Raw genomic sequence first — 27,486 nt, 5'->3', positions numbered from 1 at the left:
ATCATTGAGCATCCTTTTAGAAGTAATAAAACAACATTTGTTTTACTAAAAGAGAGACCACTAACTCAAAAATTTTGAAAAAATACATGATTTTCTGAATTCTATTAATAGTAGCATTAGTAAAAACAATGAAGTTATTAGTAAAACACAAATGGGATAAATGAAAGCCTTCCACACTTCTAAAATAAAGGCTAGGATTAAGTTCAAATAAATTGGAGAGACCCCTAGACAAAAATTCAGCCGTAATGATAAAAAGAGCAGGGGAAATAAGACCCCCTGCCTTAAGCCATGGGAGGAGTTAGAAAACCGTGGTTAGAATCATTCAAAATAATAGAAAAATAAACATTTTCAACACAGTTTTTAACAAGATTAATAAACGTAGTGTTACAACCAAAAAGATACAGCATAAAGTAAACGAACTTCCAACTAATGTTGTCATAAGCCTTGGCAATATCAAGCTTTAAAATAATATTACCCCCTCTAACCCTAACATTCAAATCTTGACTTAATTCTTGAGCCAAGAGAATATTATCCATAATAGCCCTACCTTTCATTAAGACCATTTGATAAGGAGAGATAATTTTAGGCAAAATCAAAGATAAACGATTAGAAATAATTTTAGAAATCAATTTATTGAAAAAAGTACAAAGATTGATAGGCCAAAAATCATTCCACGTTTGAATAGAATTACTTTCAGGAATAAGCACAAGTGAAGTGGAAGTATAAAAATTTAGGAAAAGGATTACCAGCAAAAAAATCTAAAGAAGCCAAAAAAATATCATCATAAATAGTATGCCAACTTTTTTGACAGAAAAAAGTCGTGTAACCATCAGGACCCACCACATAATCACTATTTATTTCAAAAACAGTATCTTTATCTTCCTCCAAAGAAGGAGGAGAAGAGAGGAAAACATTATCCTCATTAGATACAAGGTTGGGAACAAAAGAGTTATCTGTGGCCTGAATAGGAGTAGAAGCTTTATTAAAGTGGTTTTTAAAATGACAAATAGCTAAATTAGCAATCTCAGCTCTCAACAACAACAACAACAACAAGCCTTTATCCCACTACGTGGGGTCGGCAACATGAATCCTTTTTCTCCATTGTGTCCTATTTAAAGTCAAATTCTTGTTTAAATCTAATAAAGAAATGTCATTCCTAATATTAGCAATCTCAGCACTATCATTAGAAAAAGAGCCATCCTCTCTTTGATTGTTAGAGATACTATTCTTCATCCTTTTTCTCTTAGTTAAAGCATGGAAGTACTTAGTTTTACTATCATCCTCAACCAAATGCTTAGCAGCATCTTTTTGCTTCCAAAAATCCTCTGCCTGAGCTTGAAAGTTAAAAAGATCAAGTTTAGATTGATTAAGGAATGAAAAATTAACATCAAAAGGATCATTTTGACATAAGTTTTCATTAAAAGCCACACATTGTTCAGCTTGAAGTATGTTAGAGAAAATATTTCTAAAAACATTGTGATTCCACCAATTGAGAACTTGTTTCAACCTCTTAATCTTGAACTAAAGCTTTTTCATACAAACAATAGAGTTTTCAGGCTGAAGGGGAGCTTGCCAATTAAACTTGACAACATAAAAAAAGGTGTTGTTAAGTTACCACATATTTTGAAACCTGAATTGAGAAGTAAAAGTAATTTGTCTACTGTTAATGTTGATAAGAAAATAGAATGATCTGACAAGGTTCTACTAAGATGTTGAACATTAGTAAGATTAAAAGCATTAATCCAAGAATCATTAAAAAGCACACGATCAAGCCTTTACCATAAGTGACCCTTATTCCAAGTGAAATTATTATCAACAAACCCAATATCAATCAAGTTATAACATGAGATCATGTTATTAAAATCAGACATAGAGCGATATGAAGGAGGCGACCCTCCAATCCTTTAAGGAGTAGTGATAACATTAAAGTCACCTCCCACCATCCATGGCAATTGAAAGATACTATTAAAATTCATAAGCTGATACCATAACACTTTCCTAATATAAATGGAAGAAGCAGCATACACAAAGGAGGCACAACACTGAAAATTGAAAGCCTCAATTTAACAATGTTTAACTTGAATAAAATCTCTAATAACATCAATTTTAATAAGATTTTTCAAGAAGACCCAAATTTTATTAGACATGTTCGAAATAGCATGGTTAAATCCAAGAAAGCGAGAAGTAATAGTCAATCTAGAAGCAGGGATAAGAGGTTCAAGCAAAACAATAATAAAAATATGATGAACATGACATAAGTTCTTAACATGAATTCTAGAAGAAGGACAACCAATGCCCCTAACATTCCAAATAATAGTACTAAACATAAGAAAATATTAATGAGAAGTATTTGAATGAGTATTTCTAGAAGTGTTTCTAGCAGGTTGTAAATAAATGTGCTTAGGCTTCCGCCCTCTTTTACTCTAAAATTTTATAAAACTAGTGTCATTATCTTCTTTGGAAAAGCATCTAGCCGTAGAAAGAACATCATCAGTATCAGTAAGAGTGTCACTATTATAATTTGTGGCTGAAGGAGTATTACCATCATTGGTTTGTTTGCTATGTAAATTAGGAAAATCTTCCTCCATAAACCTACCATCATCATCCCATTTTTCCAAGGCCTATTGCTCCAAAACCTCAGTGCTAGATGAAGGGAACAATTGATGCCCCATGGCAACAAATTCTCCATCCTCTAAAGCATTATCATTCTTATCACCATCAATACTAACCAACTAAATATAAACATTAGAAACCATGTCAGCAACCTAAACATTTATCTGGTTAGTAATCACAAGTTCACTAGGTTCAGTTATAGTATGATTGATAATGTAGGGAGGAGAAATAACAACATTTTACACAGTATTATCCATATTGTTCTCACAATTAGTAGAAGTAACCTTAAGTAAATCATTAGAAAAATTATTTAAAGGAGTAATTTCCTGTTCTTGAGGGACAAAAGCAATAACTCCATCAAGATTATCCTCCCCGGCATTAACCAAAGGGCCATCCCCCAAAGCTTTTTCAGTATGAAGAGTCTCCAAGGGTTGTTTCAAGGGCCATCAGGATGATCCTTCTTATCATGATGTATATGAGTATTTTTCCTAAAGCATTCATTCATAGCTTGACCATGCATCTTACCAAAAGGATAAAAGATAAGTAAATTTTCAATTTCCACTTTCTGGAAATAACCTTTACCCTTAGAACCAATACAGAATTCATTTGGGTGCTTTTTAGAAACATCCAGCACAACCAAAATCCTAGCTACTGATGGCCTAGAAACCAAAGCAGTCACTTGATCGATTTGTAAGGGACGATCGAAAATGGAAGCTAAACCAAATAAAATATGATGATTATAAAAAATGTAAATGCAAATTAGGAAATGAAATCCAAACTGGAGAAATCAAAGATTGCTCCCTAACATCAAAATCGTGAGTCCATTTTAATAACCACATTTGACAAATTTAAACAACTAACTCAACTCTCTAACAACTATAACATAATGACTATTTTAAGCTTGGAAATATATATTTTAAAATAGTCATTATGTTATATTTGTTAGAGAGTTGAGTCACTTGTTTAAATTTGATACATTTCACTTTACTTCTCTTAATCTCTCTTAGGGTGACACTAAGTGAATTTAGGAAAGTTTTTGATACAATAATTATAGTGTTTGGTGTACATTTATATGAGCAACTATATACTAAGGAAGAAGGAGTATAGAGGATAAATATTGATCCCCCTTCGTGATATCATTCTCTTCTATTTTCATTCTTCTATGATTTCAATGAAAATGAGTTCACTTGTCTTTTCCTTTATGCCTGGCTAATTGACTAGTTTTGGATTAATGATGTAGAGAACATATTAAATAAAAATTAAATTTATTGTGCTTTAAAGTTAAATTAGGCCTTTAATATTCTCCAACTAATTATTTAATTCATATAGTGGTCATTTTTGAAGTTAAAACTTAGTGTGATGTATAGCTTTGATGAAGGGAAAGCAAGAATAATATAGAATTTTAAAAAGTATGTTTGCGTACCCATATAAGATGTAAAATATTCTATGTTATCAAGGTGATGATATAACTATAAGATGTTGACATTTATCCTTTTTATCCCTATAAGCTCGATAGAGATCTAGGGACACAAATGCTCTGAGTTGCATTAAAAGTAGAATTTCATTAGGAAATATATGCAATTTACATTCATTAGTCTAAAACATTTTATTTCCTTATTGTATCCATTATTAAAATATTTTTATTTAATGATTAAACCTCCACAATAAATAATTTTATTTCAGAAGTATAATTTTGTAATTAGAGTAAATAGTAATATTTAATTTCTAAAAAGCATACTTTTTATGGGTTTCACACTCTACTCTATCACTTTATTACTTGACTCGCCATATATACTTACATATATTAAGTTGGGTTTGTTATTTTATATTTAAAAAACCCTAAGAAGTATTTTGGGGAGATAGATCCTTAAGCCTTTTTAAAATTAAAAATTAAACTTAACCATAGTACCTACCGTCAAGTTCTTGGCATCGTTGTTGGGTATGTATTTCACATTTTTATAAAATTTTAACTATATATTTGAAATAATTGCATTATGAGACCTACTTTCATATTTATTTTTAATATTAGCTTCGATCAGTAATTGTATATTTTATTTCTTCTTTGTTGTATGGTTTATTGTGAAAAAAGGAACTTTTGCCATTTGATCATAAAATTGATATAACCCTTTCTAAAAGTTAGAAACCCAAAAAATCTAGCCAAGTTTAGTTGAAGACTATTAACTTAGCGCTATGTGGGAGGCAACCTAAAATTATGTTTTGTATAGTTTTAATTCTAACTGAAGACTTTAAAATTGCATTTCAAAGGAGGCAAACAAGTTTATATTTTATGCATGATTAGTAGGCATTTTTAGTTTTATTAATATCTATTAGTTTGCTTATGCATAAAATCTTGAGAGAAAAGGGAGAGCTGCTAAGCTACCTTTAGTGCCGCAATGTTGAGCTGAGACTTTTTGATTTAAATTTAAAACTTCCTCTCAATTAAAAATTATAAAAATGGTATGTTGAATGTTTAGTTCCTCAATCCTTGTTAGTTTTGGGTTTAGTGATATCTTTTTCTTCCTGAAAATTCAATATAAGCAATGGGTAGAACCAAGCAAGGACATTCCACTTATAGGATTGGAAGTGAAGAACATTTGAAATATAAAGATTAATTTATCTTCTCCACATGCAGAGTTCCACTATCATTAATAAACTTCATATATTCAATGATGATGTTCATTGGGATACAAAAAGATAGAAGGAAGATATGAAGAAAATGCATAAATGTGAATTTATATATTATGAATTTCATCTTAAATAAGGTGTTCTACTATTTTATTACAAGAAGTTTTTCTATGAAAAACACAAATATGGATGGGTTTTCCCATATTCTATTATAAAATTTTACCTTCTTGGTGCCATAAACATTGAAGATACTTTTCACATTTTCAAGGTTAATGGTCAAAAATTTAAACCATGCGATTATATGAATAAGAAAACATTGAATTCGGAGTAAGAGAGGACATGTGTGTGTATCTTGGTTGTACTTCATATCTTTTAGAAGAAAATGCACTTATGTGTGTAATTGGAATATATAGTGGGAGCATGACTTATTGTTTAAGTTTTTGAAAACAATATGATATGCTTGGTGCCTAGTGCACTAGTTATGTTATAATAATTGTTCTACGTAATATTAGGTTACCACATGTTTTATTCATTTTTTATCATTTATATGAAAGAATGTGTAGTGTTATTTGTTATTTGTTATTTGTATTTTTTTAAAATTATAATTTATTAAATTTCAGCTCATGCTTACTATGTTTTTTTGTATTTTGATTAGTTAGTTAACCTCAGTAAAATTAATAATTAAACTTTACGTAAATTTTGGATAAGTATAAAATCCTAGATCATAGTTCAAATGAACACTATTTATACTTTACAGAGAGGAAAAAACTAATAGTTAATTGAGTTAGCTCATTTAAATTATTGCTTTAATTTAAAATTATAGGTTATACCTTTATGTTATAGATAAAGATGAACAAACAGAATTAAAGATTAGATAAGAGTGGATTAAAATTGGAAGTTGTTAGCAACCTAAATTTGGAGTTGGTAATCTTATTAAATACTTACATTAAATTCATTAAGATTGTAAAATTGTTTGAAGCAAAAATTAATATTCAAAATAATCAAATATATACTCCATATAAAAAAATGACATGTGAAAAAAAATCTAAAATGGAAGAAAAAGAGAAGTTAAGTACATTCAAAAATATGTGTGAATCAAAAGCTTAGAATTCAATTACTATCTTAAACTTAAATTTAAAAATTTTAAAATAAGAAAACTAGTACAAATGATGGTGAACTAATGAAAGTTTCAATTTTAACTACCAACATATCAAATCATTAAACTATATTATTCATTTTAAAATTAAATTTAAATAATTAAATCTATAACCTCTTCATTAAAATTAAGCAATAATAAGGATGACTTGTTTGTGTAATTAATAGTATTTTTTCAAAACTAGAATTATAACCTTGTTTATTTTACTACCTGTAGATCATGATTTATTATTTTGTATTCTAGTAATTTTAAATTATCAATTTTTACTTTGGCTAATCATTTAATAAGACTTATATTATTTTATTTATATGAGGAAAATAATAAAGTAGGATTTGATTCTTATAAATAATGTATTATTTTATGTGTTATATTTTTAGTAAAAATATGTTATTTTAGCTATGTTGTGTAGTAAAATATAAAAAAAACACAAAAGTTTAAGTCTAATCTAGAACCACGTAATCAAACATATCATCGCCATGCAGAGAACTACATTATAGACTTTGCATCACCAACTTCTCTGTTGAATAGCACTGTAGTGTCAAAATGGTTAGCATTACAACACCATGCTCTTTGTCAGTCAACACCACAGTGTCATAATTTATCACACCTCATCACCAAAATTACTATTTCAAGGATGCAACATTAAAAAGTTATTAGTGGGGATGTAAGCAGTTGAAACTTCCAAAGTAAATAAGCTTTTAGTAAAATGAATTTGCTATTCACTGCATATCTGATCCACATCAGCTAACATCATGGCAGAGCCAAAATTGTAGCACAGTGGCATTAATTCATATGTTGGGCACAACGACATTGACCCTTCAACCATTGTAGTGCCACTTGTTTATTTTATATTTTCCAATAAATTATTATTATTTTATGTTTGTAAGAGAGTTCAGTCATTTATTTATTTCAGTACATTTCATAGTACTTATCAGAATCTTTATTAGGGTGACAACTAAGAGAAATTAGTGAAGTACCTTATATAATCATTAAGGTGTTTAGTTCATATTTTTCTAGAAACTTTATAGGTTAAGGAGTGTAAAGGGTATATATTAATCCTTCATCGTGATATAAATCTCTTATATTTTCATTCTTCTTATGATTTTAATAAAAATGAGCTTTCTTATCTTTTCTTCTATGTCATGCTAATTTTATAGTTTTGGATTGAAATTGTAGAGAACATACTAAGCACTAATGAAAGTTTTTGTTCTCTAAATTAAAATTTATTTTCAATTTTATATCAATCTTTAGTTAATGTACGTTGTGGAAATATATGTAGTTAAAACCTGGAGTGATGTACACCCATGATAGCAAAAACAATTAGGAATATTGAAATAATATGTTTGCATATCTAGACATAGGATATAAAGTATGTTAGGTTCTTACGGAGAAGATAAAACTATTTGAGGTCAACTGTTTTCCATGTCACCCTTCAAGCCCAATAGAGATCTAGAGATGTAGATGCTTTGAATCTTATTACAAAATAGAATTTCATTTGGAAATATATGCAATTTACATTCTCCAATAAAAAATATTTAATTTAGGAATTGTATCAGTTATTTAACTATTTTTATTAAGTGATTAAATATCCACAATAAACAATTTTATTTCTGTAGGATAATTTTGTAATAGGAGTAAAAAGTAAAAGTTGATTATTGAAAAGAATACTCCCTCATTGGTTCAACATTGTACGTAATCATTTTATTACTTAGTTTAAATTGTATACTTCTGTATATTAATTAAGTTGGATTTATTATTTTGTATCAAAGGAAATGTAAGCAGTCTTTAGGGGAGTTTGAGCCTTAAGCATTTTTATAATTTAAAATTACACTCTACGGTAGCACCCATGAGGAGGATTTTTTTTTTTAATATGACCGGCGGAAACGGCAGCCCGTGAGGAGGATTTTTTTTTTAATTTGACCGGCGGTTTAAGACCGCCGGAAAGCTGCCAGGAAAATTTGCCGCCGGTAAAAACCGCTGGAAGTTATTTTCCTACGCTGTTTTTACCGGCGGTACATAAACCGCCGGAAAATGGCAAAACCGCCGGAAAAGGTTCAATTTCCGCCGGAAAAAGCCGCCTGAAATGGGTGATTTTCCTGTAGTGCCACCAACACTTATCCTAAGGATTCTTTTAAACTTACCCTCTGTCATAAGAATATCTTTAATAGCCTCCATGGTTTTCAAACCTTGAGCTTACTCCACGTCTAGGAATAATACCTCTTATATAGAAGTCATCACTTTCTCTATTATCCTTAAATATTAAGTATGTGACAAGGAGAAGACATCCCTTAATATGATTTCCTTTCCATGCATAGGAGGCTTGATAGCCTTATGATAAGTTAAGGCCGCAACATTGAAAGTGTTAAGAGCCCTCTAAAAATGGCATTATAATTGGCAGGAGTTCCCACTCTAAGAAAATTAGTCCATATAGTATTTTTGTGCTCACACTCATCCCATGTGATAGGTAGGGCGAGTACTCCTTAGGTCTCCAAATCTTATCTAGAAAACATGTAGGGGAGTCCGACCTTCTATTATAATGACTACAAATCTTATTGGATGATTTTTTTATTTTTTTTCATATTATTTTTAATTTATATTTTGCGCACTTCAGACATTTTAGGTAACAATATATATGAAAAATGGCAAAAGATTCGGGCTCAAAATTATGCTTTGTCAATATGTGTGTTAAAGTATATATTAAAGAGTCTATATTTTACTATTGATTAGTTAATGTATATAAAGAGATGTATGCTAGTATAGAAACCATGCAAACACATAGAGGGGGAGTGAAAAATTAAAAAAATTAATTTTGTTCTATTAATGGTACTATATGATTAGTTCAAATAGAAATAAATTAAAATTCTTAATTTAAATGAAAAAAAGAGTACGAATAACAAATTGTACTATATGATCAACTATAACTAGAAAACAAATCATCGAATCTAACTTACCTAAAACAAGCAAAATTAAAAATTAACTTTGAACTATTTGTACTATATGAATATTTTTATATTATACAATCTTTTAAATTATTACCTATTTAGTCAGTTAATTAAGAGATTGAATCGGATTTGAATTCATTATAGATCATAACATATGATTATATATCATACTGTATGAATTATGCGAGGAGTCTTTGGACGAAGAGTGATTTCCTAGTTTGAATATTGGATTTTAATTTATGAAACGCCCGAGGGCTCAATCTATGAAGTTTTGTTCATCTTATATAATTAGATACTAGATTTGAACAAATCATATTATACTACTATTATTTCATCCATTACGATCATTTAGGAAATTGAGTTGATTGTACTATACTCTTACAAATGAAAAACTACAATGGTGAGATAGTTGAACTAATTGTACTTTGTGATATATTGATCATACTGTACAAATAGAGTTGACATAACTGAAAAATTATGGTTTTTTGAAACATCTAAATAGACTTTATAATTGTCTTTGGTAATCTGAGAGCATGAGTCTTCTATAAGCAAGTGTTTAAAGAGAGACTTTATGCAAGGGAGACATAGGCAAAGTTAAGAAAGAGGTAGAATATTCTTGTGGGTTCAAGAGAGAGTGAGAGGAAGTTTTCACATTGTTTCTTTGGCCAGTATCCATATATTTTCCTCCATGACTCAAGATTTGTCTTGAGGAAAGCTCCGTTAGAAAGCTTTTTGTGTTAGAGGGCTACCAGCTACTCTAGAACACCGGGGAAGGAGAAAGTGATTGTGCTGCTTTACCTCAAATGGTTGGTGAAAGGTATTCGGCTACTCTGCCACACAGGGTTGTTGAAAGTTATGTTATTTGACTACTCTGTCCCATCGGATTAGTGAAATGGATTTGGCTGATTTGCCAAACCAAGTTAATGGAACTGATTATGTAAGGGCTTCTCTGCATACCATGGGGGAAAAAATGAGACACTAATTGTTTAGTGCAATGCCCTAGATGAGAACTCTAGGGGGTGGATGTAACTTAAATTGACTAAAACACTATAAAATTTTGGTGTGTTTGTTCTTTTACATGTCGCAGTTTCTATCTTATAATTTACTTTATTGTATTTTAAATTTCTACAAATCTATTTTGAACAATGTTTTCTTTATGTTACAGCATCCTTGTTATTGTTATGAGACTAAGTATTTGTTTGAAAAAAAAAATAATAGAAAAAAATCTATTTGTTAAATATTTATCTTATAAAATAAAAAATAAAAATTATGTATTTGCATTATTAATTGCTTGTACACTAAAAAACATATTTTGATTTTAATGTTTGAATTTTGTTATTTAAATTTCAAATTATATTTTTGAAAAAGATTTTTAAAACGCTAATTTTAAAATCCCAAGCATTTTACAGAACGTTGGCTAGTTATTAATTTTTTTCTGAGTTTCCTCATTTGGTAGAAGCTTAGTGCATAGCTCAATGGACAATCTCTTTGTCCTTGGGCCAAAGTAGCCTACGCAATTGTAGGCGTTGAATCATTTACTTCAAGCATTCACCTTTGAAGCCTCAATATGACGAAGTTCCACAGCAAGGACTAAGGATGTGATAACCCTCAAGGGCAGGAAAGTTAACCAACATGACGTAGATTCCTCATGTGTAGAAAAGAACAAGCAATACTTAAGTGCTTCATTAATAATCAATAGGGAGGACATTGACTAAAAGGTGGCGACATGGTCTACTTGACTAGTACTATCCCTCTAGGACTCTATTGTGGCACGTTGAACCTGCGAGGCAGCCTAACATCCACAATCTCCCTTGAGAAAATGTTGGTCATTAAGGATTTAGTCCTTCTAACCCCTTTGGCATCTAAGAATGTCTATCTGAGTATATAGGCTTGTTATGAATAAATGATCACCAGAATATCTATAACGTTTTACAATATATAATAAAAAAAAGAGTTATTCTTCTTAAATCTATTTGATAACTAATAGGGAATAGATACTAAATTTATAAAATTTTGATTATATTTATTTAATATAAACAATTTATTTTTTTCAGATATTTAAAAATTTAATTCTAAATTTAATTCTAAATTTAATTCTAAATTTAATTAAATACCTTTTCTAGACAATATAATAAATCATAATAAGAAAAATTAAATTTTCATTCTATTTTTTTAATTTTTTTTCTATTTCATTGTACTGCATTTTTTTCACACCCATTAGGCCAATCTAACTAATTCCACCGTCTCTCTTTGTCCAACTAATCAAACGCCATATGGTTGTCTGCTTGCAGAAAAACATTAAAACTTAAAGATCCTTCTGCTCTTCATGTCTCCCCTTAGATCTACCTTTAGAATTTAATATTCTGTGCATATGGAATAGACAAAAACCATATAAATATTTTTAAATAATTTCGAAAATAAATCCGATTTTAATCTTATACAGTCTCATAGCGTGCCAGCTTCCTTTGTTTTTATATTACACTGGATAAATTTTTAATCCTCTGACATGACAATAGATGTATGCTTAAAAGAATATAATCTAAAAATAACTAGCTTAATGGGGAATATTAGATTTGTTGATATGAAAAGAAAAATAGGAAAAGATTCGCTTACAACTGTTTATTCCAAAAACTTGTAATTTGGAGTATTTATATTAATATTATTAATAATAAAACTCGTAAGCCTACTTTTGGTTGAAAAAGGCTGTTAAGTGAATCGATGAACAGTTCGAATTCGATTTGATTAAAAATTTTTCAAACTGTAATTTAAAAAATCTGGAAATTTTTAAAATTTGGAGATTAAATAAATTAAGCTTAACGATCAGCCAGAGAATTTATTTATGTTAACAATTAACTCTTTTTGTTACAACAAATAACTAATTAAAATTAAACATGAAGATGTTGTGTATATTATTTATTTAGTTTCTTAAGTACAACATGCTTATATATCTCTTTAATATTAATATATCATATATTTAAGCCTTCTCGAGCCGAATTTCAAACTCACGTATCACGTCGCTCGTTTGCTCCAAAAGATCACCAAAATTTTAGCAATTTTGTTGCGGGTGAACCGTGACGTCGCACCGTTCACTTCCTACGCATATATATATATATATATATACTTGAAAAATTGGTTATTAATTTTGAAATTTTTAAGAGTAGAATATTTTTATTAATAATAATGAAATAATAATATAAAAACACATTATTTTTAGAATAAAAAAATGTTTTTACGTAATTAATTTTTTAAGATACAACATTAATATAGATATTAAGATAAAATTCTCAAGCATATTTAAAGGATATGAGTAATACAATACCTCAACAAAATAAAAAATATAAATCAAAGTACATAATAAATTCAGATAACAAAAAATTAAAATAACTAGTAATAACATCTAATAATCTTGAAGAGTAGTATTGCCTCCTCCAAGATAACTCAAATATTGTCCAAAAGAGCTTGGATAAGAATCTTGTTGTTGTCCGGGACTCTTTTCTAAATTCGCACTTGTTAATCTTGCACAAAAGCACGAACATCAGTATTTGGTATGAAACTTAAGTCTTGAAATAATATTTTATTTTTTTCCTTGAGTTCTTTCAAGGCGTAGTTCATAGTTAATTTGAAGCTCCAAATTTTTTTATCTCTGCGCACTTTTTTATTAATTTCTCAATAAGTTGTTTGTTTCTATCTTCCAGAATTTTAATAAATGTTGACATTTCTTCATCAATTTTTCTTTTTAGCTTAGCTTTCTTCATCCCAATCGGTCGTTCAGATTGAGAACCACAAACATTATACTCTTCATCATCTAAATTTAGAGAAATCTCACAAAGAGTCCAGCAGATTGTTGTTTACTAGATTCAAGGGTTAGATTTTCTGACTCTTATAAGGCATTCCCAAAGCTCGTCATACGTGATGCTTGCCTAGCATTAGATTGACCATCTTGAAATTTCTAAAAAAATTTATTAATATTCCAAACATGATCAAACTTCTAACCTGCTTTGAACTTCTCAACTTGTGCAACAACAGGTTGACTTGATCTAACTTTAAATCAATATATACAATTACAATTAAATAAGTTGTGAATTGAAAACGACATATTTTTATAATGGACTAGAATACCCACAATTTCATCATTTGAAGCACCACTAATATGTCTATTTTCAACATGCCGAACGCATGTGTGTATCTTCCTTGTTGCTTTCTCGATAGTATGAATACGAGACTAAACTGATCTCCTTGAAGGCATTTCCCAACTTTGGCTTTTTAAATTATTGTACGCTTCTTCTACACGGGACCAAAAGTTATCCGTTGATTTATATATACCTATGATTGGGTCTTGAGAAGTTTCCAAATAAATTCTGCATAAGGGTTTATCTTGGCCTTGAGAATATGCAATTGATCTGATATACATATTTTTCGAAGGCTTAATGGATATAGAATACTAGTTACATGACATTCTCCTTATCCCTATTTATATAACAATTTTATTGGCATTATTAACATCCTTCTTACTTTGAAGTTTAATATATGTCCAGATTTGACCACTTAATGGAATTTGTCCTTTGAATTTCCACACTTCTCAAGCAACGTTAACAAGATGTTGCAGCTCATTAGAATTTGTTATTTGGAATCTCACACTTCTCAAGCAATGTTGACCATATGTGATCAGTCATTAGAATTTGTCCTTTGGAATCTCACACTTCTCAAAAAACATAGACCAGATGTGACTAGTCACTTTTTTTGGTAAACCCGGGGCAAATGCCCATGTAAAATTCACTAATCAAAAAGATTTACAAAACCTATAGGAAGAAAGAAAACCAAAAGAAAAGAAAAACAACAAGAACAAAAAGCAAACTTATCTAGACTGTTACAGGTACAGGGAGATATTACAAAACCAAGGACTCAGAATTTTAAAGACCAGAAATAATTCTCATGAATTTCAGTAAAAGTCTAGAAACACCAGACTGAGCTCCGATTGCCAAAAGAAGCAGAAGAGAGCACAGCAGGCAAAAACCGTGCAAGGCCATCACAGAGCCAACAGCCACCAAAAAATAAATGCATGGTTGCCAAATCAGGCCATCCAAGGCATCCAGTAAAGTACTGGTCTTGCTCATCATCGCCCAGTTTTAATATCGTCTGCACCTTAAGCAGCCCATCAAAAGAAGTTTGCCCGTATAGTAAACCCAAGAAATGAGCTCCATGTTCTTCAAAAAAACGAACCGGACTAGGCAAAGATGCAAAAACCACAGTCCCCCAAAAGTTATTCCCAGGTCTGAAGGAAAAATCCACCAAAATTGGAGCAAGCAGTGCTCCCTTGTCATTAAAAACCAGTCATCACAATGAGAAGCATCAGCAAAGCACCCAAAAAAGTTCAAAATAGATTCAAGGAATGGAGACATTAATCGTCACAGATTAAATACCAGAGAATCTTTGCAAAATCTTATCTTTGTTCTTCCATGTAGAAATTTTCAACCTTAAGGCAGCAGTAATCTTACAAATAAGACTAACCGAATTGGTTTTCAAAGTGGAGAAACGACGGCTATTCCTCTCGCGCCAAATAAGATATAAAATACAGCTAACAGTTAAGCAACTGAAATCTTTCTCCATGCTGTTAAAGTTATCAGCTTGACTAATAAACTCCAAAACTTGAGCTAAATTAGGCCTCAATAGAAAACTAGTAAAATCAGGTAAAATATACTTAAGAATGTTGAAAGAGAAATCACAACTGAAAAACAGGTGATTGTGATTCTCAGGCATGCTCAGGCAAAGGGAGCACAAAGGGGGTACCAAAATACCCCTAAAAATCAAATTATAAGCCGTTTTAAGCTTCCCGAGTAAAGCCATCCAAGTGAAGCAAGAATACTTAAGAGAGTGTTTTTTATACCAGATAGAACTACACCAGTCCACCTTAGGAGTCAACAAATGAAAGTGCTCAGTAAAGGAATTAAATACCCAATTAGGAGACCCATTCCACAAAATACCCGAATTGTCTCTAATTACAACAGCAGCAATTAAATCTGAGATATAGTTAGCGGTATTCCTAGGAAAAAACCAAGTGCCAAAGAAATAAATCTTTCAGCAACAGATCCCCATCACCAGAAACAGTGAAAATTTCAGCCAAAATCTTGCCATCAAAATGATCTGTGGATGTTAGCATATGGATTACCGATAGATTCCAAATGATCTGAGGAATTCTTGTTTCCAAATGATTTTAGGTGTGAAAATTTTTAATATTTCTTAATTTGAAATTTTCATCTCCAAAATCACTTGAACAAAAAAAAAAAAAAAAAAAAAACTTGCTTTTCTTTTGGTTTCAAGATTTTAAATTTCAGGATCATAATTTGTATTTTGTGAATGAATAAACCAATTGGCTACTGTTTAGTGCTTCGGACCTAGGTTGGTGAGTCGTGTTGGTTTGGCCCAGGTCTAAAGTGTGTTAGGTTCGAGTAAAAGAAAGTGATCTATTTCTAAAAATGGGCTGGGTTTTGGTCACGTCAAATACTATTGGGTCAATTTCAATTTGGACCATAACTCGACCCATGACCTAATTTTGACAACCCTTGGTAGTAATATATTTGGAATTGCTTTTATATTCACGTTAAATATTTCATGTTAGACTCTAAGATTGGAATGCTCACTCACTTAAGTAAATCAATTAGTCTACACTTTAGTTAACCTATGTGGTGTCATTTCACGAATTAAATTGATTATAAACATGCCAACTAATTTCTTTCTGATTAAATAGTACATGTTAGGTTGATATTTGTAAACTCATTTATATTAGCTTGTTGTAGTTGTAAAATGACTTGTTTATGGTTTGAATTTGTGAAAAGAAAGTGTCATATTGCACGTAGTCCTTCAATTAAAGTAAGAAATTGGTGGAATGACTTTAGTGCTTTGTGTATGTGTTGTTGCTCTATATGTATGGCTATATTTAGAAGTATTATATAACCGTCCATTTAATATTAGAGATTAATAACAAAATACTAAGATGAGTTAGGAATGAGGTATTAAAAATAATAAAAATTAAATCTAAAGTAAACTATAAAATTAATTAGACTTTCCTACAACTTAAGAAAAATTTGAAAAAAAAAAAGTTTGTCCTAACAAAAATTTCGGCAGATAGATCTAATTCAATAATTTCTCCATTCTGCTAATCTTGTAAAATTTAAGCGGTTTGTAAATATTATTTTTTATTAAAGTATTATATTACAAGAAAGTAAGTGATGTTGGCCCAAGCTAACCATATCAAGAATTTTATTAATGATATGTCTAAAATAAAAAATAAGGGAGAGAACATCACCGAATCTAATATATTAGGGCATCTCCAACTCAAAAACTCATTTTTCACTCTAAAATGAAGTAATACACCAAAAGTAAGTGATGTTGGCCCAAGCTAGACTAAGTTGATCACTTTCTTTTACATTCATTATATTAGGGTGTTCAAATCTTAAATTCTTAGCCAAATTAAAATTAACCAACAATTGAAGTTTCACAGTACCCTACATCACTTGTGTTCACATCCAAATTGAGGATATCATCAATTAAAGCATTAAATTATGGATAATTTGCAGCTGTAACAATAATCAATAATGGATTTCAGGTTCAAAAGCATTATAGAAATATAAAAGTGATTGAATATGAAAGAGAAAGCACCATATTCTCTGTATAACTAATCCTTTACATCAACTAGTGCCTCAACAATATCACAGTTGAATGCACTTTTTTATTTTCCTAGAATTATAATTTATTACTGAAAACACTTTCAAATTTTATTGTTGTAATTGGAATGCATAGAGCACGAGCTATTGCAGATTCACCATGAAATCTATATTGGTTACCTCACTAGAATTTTAAAATGTCTAAATCAAAATTCGTATAATGCATTGGTTCATCGAGATAAATATCTAATTCTGATTTCATTGGAATTATGACCTCATGCTAAAAAGAATCAAAATTTTAAAGTAACCATAGAACTATGAAATAGCAAATCGAAACATCCTAAATGAAAAACCATTCAGAGCCTTGGAACTCAAAAGTCAGCAAAAAATCAAAATCTGACATTACAAAATACTGATACATGATCATTGATGAAGATTATAAAAAGTGAAAAAAAAAAAAAAAAAAAAAAAAAAAAAGATAGAAACAATGGTAAATAGAATAACATGCGGTGAAGGGAAGGGCTCGCAATGAAGAATTAAGAGTATGTTATGAGGTGAGATGAACGCCTAGCTAGAGATCCAAGGCAAAGCAAGAGATACAAGTTTTCACTAAATGAGTTTGAGGAGATGAAACCCTCTATGAGGAAAAGAAGGAGAGGAGATAGACTATAGAAAAGCTTGTAGTGAGAAGGGTAAATATCAAATTAATCAGACTTATCGTGACGCACGGCTCATTTCAAATCATACACTAGGTTCTTGTGTTAACTCGGGCCTGCCACAAAATTTCAAATGGGTCAAATTTATAGGCCTGAACCTAAATAATTTTGAAATTGGGTCGTGTCTAGTCTAATAAATTTAGTTCGAGTTTGGGTCATGTTATCACGTCATGTCAATTTTTGACAACCCCCAAGATCGAAAGTTCAAAGAACAAATATTTAAATAAATAAGGAATAAATATATTTATTACAAAATAATATGCGACTAGTGAGAACAATAGAAATTTAGGAATGAGATTTACTATTTAAATTATAAAAAATAATAACTAGCACGTATACCAATTAGTTAACGCCATAATAACTTGCAAAAAAAGTATAAGTAAATGAGCAATAAAGTGCAAAAAAAGATAATCAATCAATTAGAAATAGGACACCATAGTGCTTATAGTTTAGCTTTCAATGACTTTTCAAAAATCTAGAGACCCTTTTAACCATCTACATTTTAGGAATAAGAGTACCTCAACATTATTAAAAAAGCATAGTCTTTAAGTTACACTTAATGACAATAATTATTACATAAATAAATGTTGAGAAAAAATTCAAAAGAACTTTGTATATTCTCATATATACCTTCATAAGTACATAGTAGGTAGTTGACTTATTGCAATGACAAAACTTGTGCCTAGTGGGACACATAGAAAAACTTGTCTAACTATTAATGGGTGCTACATACCTACGATGTAATGGAGAAATCATCCTAGCATCACTAAATTTATTTATAATAAACTCCCTGTTTTCATGCCTGACATCTCAACTAGTGGCACTGTGAGACTTGCCTCCCCAAGACTCTTGTTTGCAGCACCTTCTTGGCAGCCTCCTTATATTTTGAGAGGTCATTAGTAGAATAAGTTACCATTGAATCTATAGCTGCTGAAAGTATAATTTTTTTGTTTGTTTACACCTACAACTTCTTCACCACTGCCACTATTTTTGGTTAATAGGTTCCATCACATTTGCACAAATATGTTTGTATGTGGGTGAGTCGCCATCCACAACGGTGACTTCAGTATGCCTTTTTTAATACGCCAAAAACTCTTGGTTAGCATCACACATATCATGCAAAGGATATGCCTACCTTAGGTACTTCAACATCAATGTGTTAGTGAAGAAGTTGCATTTTGAGATCCCATTTGCACTCAAAATATAACATATTAAGAGAAACATAAAATGGTTAATTTTTTTAATATTTAGGAGCGATTAGCAATACTTACTCTTAAAATTTATATACAAATTGGGTAGCCTTGTGGAATATGATGATCAATGTGTTCATTTATTGCCTTCATCCTTTTCATCCTCTTCCTCAGCTTGGGATTGGTGGCCACGCTCTTGGGGAAGGCAACTAAAACTATCACAACTTCCTTAAAATCATGCTACTCACAAATGCATACTTTTCCATCTTGTCTTAAATCATAGTACTAGTCCTATTATATTCATCACTATAGGTAAGAATAACTATAGATGTATTTTAAAAAGCTTGATAGTGAAGCGGTGTTGATACAAGCTCATTAACCATGTCAGCTATATACTTTGATAGAACCATAGTTGGAAGTTGTTATAAGAGATGCAATTCTGCTATACAAAAAATGTTTATTGGCTCATCCTTACCCAATATTTTATTGGAGATGTTGGATTTAAAAATTGTATAATAAGTAAATCAATTTCTAGTGTTTTTTCTAACACTTGCAAGGATAGAACAAAATGAATATTTTAAAAATTCTAAAATAATTTTTGATGGGTGATGTTTGCTATCTTCTATACAAGTGCACATGATAATAAAGTAAAATAGTTTAGAGTATAATAATGATAACATGAGGAAAATATTTGCCTTCTAATTAACCTAATACTTCCTGGACATGATAGCAAAGTTTATTCCATATAATCATGCTAAAATTTGTTTTCTATAAGTCTACTACAATTATTGAAATGTTAACTTAAATAAATAAAAATGTTCTAAACTTATGATGATGAAATACGCAATATTTTCCTTAGTTGACACTTGAAAGATATATTTTGAATAAAAGCATATGCACCCATAGATCTCTATCAAGCTTGTAAGGGTTTAAAAAAAGTTCTTACCTTAATGTAGTAATTTTATCTCGTTAAAGTTCAAAATTAAATTCAATTGATGTTTAGGTATAAATTTATTCCATTTCAATACTCCTAATTCTTCCATCTTTCATTAGCCAAGGAAATGAATCACACTAAATTTTAAATTCAAGCAAGGTCATTACATGAATTAAATAAAGATTATGAGTGACTGAAAGTAATTTTAAATCATTGCATGTACTAGAGTCTACGTAAAAGAAACTTACATCATTTACATCGTAAGTTTAAAACTAAAAAATTAGTCTACCATATGATTGATTTTGCATGAAATAGAATCCATTATATGATCAATAACTAGTTACATGAGTTTAAGTTGAGAAAAAATTAACAAGAATAGCTTTCACAATCAAGTACAAAAAATAAATGCTTTCTAGATTAAACTCTCTAAAGCATAATCATTCTCCATACATAACTTCAATTGTCTAACTATTTTGTACACATAATAGAAGGGAAGCCCTCAACAGTTCAAAAAGGTAACAATTTAAATTTTTTTCACAACTAGTACAAGTGCCATGACATTTGAAAGTTAGCTGCCATGGTGCATATCAAATTAACTAGCACCTTTATAGTCAATATCATGCTCCACCATAATGTTCGGCTTAATTAATGGGATGCTTTAATAGTGAATCGCTCATACTTCCTCTTTGTAATGCTAACTAAGATTTGGCTTCATGTCACCACCACAGTGTTGCATTGTTGAATAAAAAAAATGGTTGCTATGGTACTTCATGGTCTTGGGAACTTTGTGGTATTAGGCTGCTTCAGATAATGAATCCAGATTAATAAGAAAAAATTGTAGAACTCAATGGTGCAACGGGGCTTCCAAATTGGCAGTTAGGAGTTGCTAATTTTTTGTTGCTCAAGGGATTGGTGCTGTACGCTAAATTAGTTTGTAAGGTTATCTGACCAAAGGGTGTCCAAATGCTCTATTGTGGTGCTGAGGCATTGATAGCCTTGCTTCTTTGAGTTTCTTGGCAACGAGCCTTTGATGTAGAACTTCGTAATTTATGGCCTTTTACTATAAGTTTCTTGCATAACTTCAATTAAACATAAATATATTTAAAAAGTAATTCATAAAATAATGTTATATTTTTAACTTAATAAGCTATTTCTTGTCCTCAAGCAATGTGATTGCACTTATTACTGGTTCATCTCTTCTTAAGAAATTACAAGTTTGAATAATTCAACTTGGGAAAAATATTTCACTCTATAATGTTGATTGTAATAAGTTAAGGGTTGATAATCTAAATGAAAATAATCATTACCAAATAACCTAATTAGTCATTATTATTAATATTTATACTAAGCTCATTTCGAACATGTGTATATGAAATTTGTTGACTAAGTAGTTATGCTAATTGATTTATATTTTAGGAAATTTGCATACCTCAGTTAATATTGCTATTCAGTTACAAACATCAATATGTATTAGTTTGAAAATTTTTCATAACAAGATTAACTAGTCATCCATACATCTATGCCTAACACAAAACTAATGTAATCACATAACGTAATTGGTTTCCTCCCAAGCTATGCTAAATTTTTATTATTCAGTCAAACTATGCCAAGATTTATATTTAGAATAAACCAACTCAACAATATTCATCAGATGGTTTATGTCCCATCCTAAGTTGGATTTCAACCTTTGGCCATTAACCTTTAAAATTTAAGAAGCTTTGTTGTCCTAAATATCTAAAGCTCCATATGGAACTACCCTAGTAATAGTGAATGGTCTTAACCACCATGAATTTAGTTTTCTTAAAAATAATTTAAATTTAAGATTTACTGAAAGTATTTCTTACATAAGGGTGAATTCTTTCTTAAGAATTTCATAATCATGCCATATTTCCATGTGTTATATATATATATATATCATAGCATTTTCATAAGCTTCACTTCTAAACTCCAACTTATTTAATTGTTATAATCTCTTTTTTTATTTAGCTTCCTTAAAATTATAATTTAAGTCTTTCATTGCCCAACAAACTTTATGGTCTAAATCGAAAGGTAAGTGAGATGATTTCCCAAAGAATGAATGATAGGGAGAAATTCAATTTGTTTGTATAAAACCAATCCTATATGCCCATATTACATCATCCAATTTTATTATTCAATCTTTCCATTTTCACCATACTGTCTTTCAATAATTTTCTAAATCTCCCCTTTACGGATTTTAATTTGTCCACAAGTTTGAGAGTGAGAAGCTATTCCAAATTTATTTTGGATACAATATTTGTTGATTAATGCCTCCAATATTTTATCTTAGTAGTTACCCCCTCCATCATTGGTCAAAACTCTAAGCATTCCAAACTAGACAAACAGATTTAAGTATTATATGAGCATAAATTTTGAATGTTTCATCTCACTCAATCCATTTGAAGACATTATCAACAATGATAAAAATATATTGTAATCCATGAGATTTCACAAATAAATCCAAAAAATCAACACCACAAACCTAAAAGTTCAACTTCCTTAAAATCATGCTACTCACAAATGCATATTTTTCCATCTTGTCTTAAATCATAGTACTAGTCCTATTATATTCATCACTATAGGTAAGAATAACAATAGATGTTTTTTAAAAAGCTTGATAGTGAAGCGGTGTTGATACAAGCTCATTAACCATGTCAGCTATATACTTTGATAGAACCATAGTTGGAAGTTGTTATAAGAGATGCAATTCTGCTATACAAAAAATGTTTATTGGCTCATCCTTACCCCCTATGTCTGAATAATAAACTCCTTAAATGGAGAAAGGAGAATAGAGAAGATACTTAGATCCAACCTAGTAATAAATTTCTTAATACTTCTCTTAAACTTTATTCTTCGATGAGTAAAATTAATAGGTGTTTGCTTGTTATTTATTCCAAGTCTAGCTAGATCATCTATATTGGGCTATTGAGGTAATAAGCATATTAAGTACGAATGTAAACACTTATTCTTTAAAAAATAGATATTTTTAATATCTCCCATTCTTCATCTAATGCATTTAATGGCCATGAGTGTAGTTAGATCCAAGTTTGAAATATAGCCTTCATGGAGAATTGCATGAATAATTAAGAATATTGAAATGGATTATTGGTATGCATAGACATAGGATGTTTGAATATTATAGTTTTTATGGAGTTTTATGATGTTTTAGTAATCTTTCATCATACTCATAGAAGAATCAAAGTATAGGAGAGTAGTGAAACATTATCATTATGAAGGATCAAATTATCTTCTTTACACACATTCTTCCTTGACTTATAGAGTTGCTTACACAAAAACTTGCAAAACTTCCTAGAGATTATATATTACATTTTTAGCTATTCTTAGATTTTACTCTAAGAGTGTGCTAGAGAAGTACACTAATAATGTACTAAATTTTACATAAGTGACCAAACACCTTTACAAATAAAAATTAATATCTATTTATAGGAAAACATAAAAACAACATCAAAAACTAAGGTGCTTTACAAGGTGGCACCGTTGAAATTAAAGTTGTAGTAGGTCCTTGGCACTGATCAGATTGCCCCTATGTGCACTTGATGATGTGGAATGGTTTCTAAGTAAACAGGTGCATTGTTCAGCTATATTGATTATCAATCTAGTAAGTTATTACTAATACATCATGACACTAAAATTTGAGCGCTCTGGAGCCTCTGTTTTTTCTTAAGTTAGGGGTTTGAATTTTGGCTTTGTGGCATATATATATTTTCCCATGAACCCGAAGCTATAAAGTTGAACATTCAACACAATGAAGCTTTTATACAAGTGGCCCTACCTACGATGCCATAACAATGCTTAATAATAGAGAGGATTATGTTGTAATATACAAAAAATGGCAGTTCATTGATGTTGATTTCAATTAAATGACATTGCTTCATCTCTCCCCGCGATGCTATGTGATACTTTGTATTTTTATTCATTTATAAGTATTTCTTGTACAAAAATAACTAGCATATTTCCACATAAATTGAAATGTAATATATAGTATATAAATAAAACATAACAAAATCTCTCCAGTATAAAGTTTTTTTTATCCTCAAGCAATAAAAAAAGAAAAATTTCACCACATTTGATTAATTTAATAACTAAACTAAAACATGATAATTTAAAATTACTAAAATATTGTATGAAACATCATAGTCTAAAAGTAATTTGGAATAAATAAAGTTATATTTCTAATTTAAAAAGTTCTTAACAATTATCCTTATTAGTCACCCTTACCTTTCCTTGTTTTGATGTTATATATTATGAATATAGTAATCACTATTGAATTTTTAAATGAATAAGGTATCATAAAGATTAGATGTGTTTGTAGTTAAAATTTAAAATTTATTATTTCACCATCACCTGTATTAGTTTTCTTACTTATTCTTTGTATCTTTAATTATAAGGTTGCAATTGAACATTTACCATTTAACTGATATTAATTTTTAGTGTACTCTTATTCTTTTCTTTCTTTCTATAAATATTCATTTTCGAACTGTTTTCCTTTCTCCTTTCTTTTAAGTCTCATAGAGTACATAATTGATGATTTTGAATATAAATTTTATTTATATTTACTTGCAATATTTATTATTATAATGCAATAATTTAAGAAGATCACAAGTTTCAATTTTAAATTTGCATGATCTTTAATTATATGCTACCTATAACGATTCTTTGACCTCAATTATTCATCTTTTAATTTAAATATCAAGTTATTAATGTATAACTTATAAATTTCAAACAAGTTAAAAGCTTAAATTATCACGGCAGGTTAGTTAACTTTTAAGTTTTTTTTTTCAAATTACAAATTATAATGAACTATCTATTCAAACTATAATCCTAATTTTATATAATTTTTAATTATAATTTTTATTTTTGATAAATAATAAATAAATAAGTGTAGACGTTAACAGAAGACAATGTAAAAAAAATGGCTTAAGAAGAATAAAATCAAATTTAAATACAAATACATGATAACTATCGTTAATAACAAATGCTATATAAATAAATGATAAAAGGGATAATAACATGTTATTAAGGAACCAATAAAATTACACATCTAATATATGCTGATGATGTTTTGGTATTCTCTAATGCTTCCATAAGATCAGCAATTTGTTTGAAGAAAATCTTGAAGGATTTTTGTGGGAACATAGTGAAGAAAATGTGTAAGAAGATAATGGATAAAAACTTGGGGATTCAAGATAGTGATAGAGATGCAATACTTGGGAGTGAAGATGGAATTGAGAAGGCTTGGGAAATCTAATTTTAAAATTATTTTAGACCATGCGTTAGAAAGGCTGATTGCATGGGGGAGTAGATATCTTTCTTTGGCAGGAAAAGTTCTTATGATCAAAAGTTATTTGATTAACTACCAATCTTTTTATCTACACATTCTTTGGTTCCTAAAGGAATTTTGTATGAGTTGGATAAAATGTGTAGAGATTTCTTAGGGCATAAAGATAAAGATAAGAAAGGCTTACGCTACGTATGTTTGGAAGATCTTTGTAAACCAAACTTGTTTGGTGGATTGGGCCTTCAATCTCTAGTTACTAAGTTGGACCTTTGAGGTCAAGACTTACTTGGAGATTTAGTCAAAATCCTTATTCACTGCGTAATTGTGCTATCTTCTCAAAATATGGAAGTGGATTGTGGAGTGGTATGGTTAGAAGAGGAAATTTTCAAACATGGAAAAATTTAGTGGATGGAGTAAAGTATTTAAAATATGTTGTTAGATCAAAGTTAGTGAATGGAATCAAAGTGAGAATTATGAATGATATTTGGATCTTTGATAAAACTCTTAGCAAATGGCCTACTTATGTTAATTGTCATGAGCTTCACAATGAATCAGTCCACAAGTTTATTTCCGATGATGGCAGCTGGAAATGTTTGAAAATGCAAAAAAATTTTAACATATTTGTTATCAAGTTCATCAAATTATCTCCTGATCTAAATGAAGATATCATTGAACTTATTAAACAACATTCAGGTAAATCAATTACTACACTTTCTTTTGAAGCATGGATGGAAGATCACGAACACTTAAGAGCGATGGAAGATAGTCCTATTGAGACATGGAATTGTATCAGGAAGTTCAAATTGTTTGCTAAAGTTGATCTATTTCAGTGGAGGATATGTAAGAATGCTCTCCCTACAAACTCCTTTTTGAATTATAGAAACTTATTGAAATCAAGTAGATGTCCTTGTGGTTGCAATAATGTTGGGAACCAGGAGCATGTAGCTATTTATTGTAGTCAGGTGCTTCAGATTGTGCATAAGATACGTGAATGGGGATTTTAAGTTCCTATATTTGATTCCTACTCTAAGTGTTTAGAGGTGTTGAAAAAATTGTTTATAGTTAACTTGAACATAATTAAACTATCATGTATAGTTGTTTACTTCTCAGGGAAAAGAAGAAATCAAATAAAACTTGGAATGGCTACTTCATTTGTTAATTTTGTAGCTTCAAATGTATTAACTTCCATTATACAGCTATCAACTTATCCAATTCCAGTAAACTGGGATGTTGATCTCCGATTGGAGTTTGTTGATATTTGGCATCCTCCTCCCCTAGATTGGATAAAGATCAATGTGGATGCTACACTGAAGCAGACATATAATGCAGGTCTTGGAGTTATTATTAGAGATCATACGACTCATTTCCTTTGTGCTTTTGGCAAGAAGTTGAAGCATTGGGATATTGTGTCTTTTTAACTACATGCTATTTTTTTACTTAGATATCACTTGAAATGGTGGATGTTCCAATATAAGGGAGCTATTATTGAAGGAGACAACTGTAATGTGATCAAGTGGCTTCATGATTACTTGAAGAAGTTGAAATGGAAGCAATTTGAAGATTGGAATTAAGACATTATTTTCCTTAATGATTTTAATAATGTTATCTTTCATTTGATATGTAGGATTCATAATAAAGTAGCAGATTGTTGTGCAACTTTAGCTTTAGATATGATTTTTACATAAGATTGCTTTTCTGATAATTCTATTCCTTCTTCTTTATTCTATTTGTTGAAAAAGGAATTGAATACTATCTTTAGTTGCTTGTATCCCTTTATATTTCTAATGCAAGTTGCAATTTCCAAAAAAAAAAACTAAAACTAAACTAACAATCTCATCACTCTTTCATGTTATTCTTGAAATACAAAGTCTCATAAGCAGAAGAATCAATAACTTCTTCTTCCTTATTATCATCATAGATAAGATTTCAATATATGACCACTAAACTTGAAATATGAAAAGTCTTTTTATCATATACTTTTACTGAACTATATGAATATATTTTAATAATAGTAAATGACCCAGTCCATTCAAACTTATAATTTCCATGATAAAATTTCTTTTTAAAATAAAATAGCCAAACATGTTATCCATAAGAAAACTCATATTTGAGAACCTCAAAACCAAACAATTTCTTCACTTTTGCATTGTAAATATTTGTGTCATCACAAACTTTATTTCTAAGTTATTTTACTTTGTCAATAATTTAAGAACTAGGAAAGTTTAAAACAAAAAATGAATGATAATTCTTAGTGTTAAATTATTTCCTCTTTAAAGAAGAATGCTTTATGTAGCTGACTACACGTTGTGGGAAAAAGGCTTGATGTTGTGGT

This window comes from Dendrobium catenatum, unplaced genomic scaffold (genome assembly GCF_001605985.2).
Source record: "Dendrobium catenatum unplaced genomic scaffold, ASM160598v2 fragScaff_scaffold_1634, whole genome shotgun sequence".
NCBI classification, from domain to species: Eukaryota; Viridiplantae; Streptophyta; class Magnoliopsida; order Asparagales; family Orchidaceae; genus Dendrobium; species Dendrobium catenatum.
This window is presented reverse-complemented; position numbering follows the sequence as displayed.